The sequence below is a fragment of the Perna viridis genome, chromosome 10 (assembly GCF_037379345.1).
Source record: "Perna viridis isolate PV_CMFRI_1.1 ecotype Kerala chromosome 10, ASM3737934v1, whole genome shotgun sequence".
Taxonomy (NCBI): Eukaryota; Metazoa; Mollusca; class Bivalvia; order Mytilida; family Mytilidae; genus Perna; species Perna viridis.
This window is the reverse complement of record NC_142454.1, coordinates 30,251,517-30,252,040: the sequence shown is the minus strand read 5'-3', so window position 1 is coordinate 30,252,040 and position 524 is coordinate 30,251,517.

Sequence of the window (524 nt, the reverse complement as noted above, 5' to 3'; positions counted from 1 at the left end):
TGCAGTCTGTATTCAGTTTGTCTGAAGAGGAGAGAATATTGCTTACATTTTGTAAGCGATCGTCCTCGTATTGATTGCTGATCAACGGGGACACCAAGAGTACACGGAACATCCGATGTTTGAAAGTTCAAAGTAGTTTGATAATTGAAAAGCATATGATATATTTATCGTATTTATTTCAATTTCGAAATTGGATCGATTGGGATTGGAACACAGTCGTCATTCTTATAGAATTGATTAAGTGACTATTTTATAAATCAGAGAAGCAATATTAATATGGTCATAATTTCAACCTAACATTGTGTATGTTTGTAAAATGAAAGACAAACTTAACACTTCATACAATTTATAGCGGCTGTATAAAGTTACTACAAAGAGGACACGTTCGTCTCATAGTTCAGGCGCGGATGCATAGTGGCGGACCCTGCGCACGTCCGTTAATATTGGGGGTATTTTTGTGCATGAAATTTCGATTGATCACAAATTTCTTGGTTCGCTTTACGCTCGATCTTTTTAATTCTAAA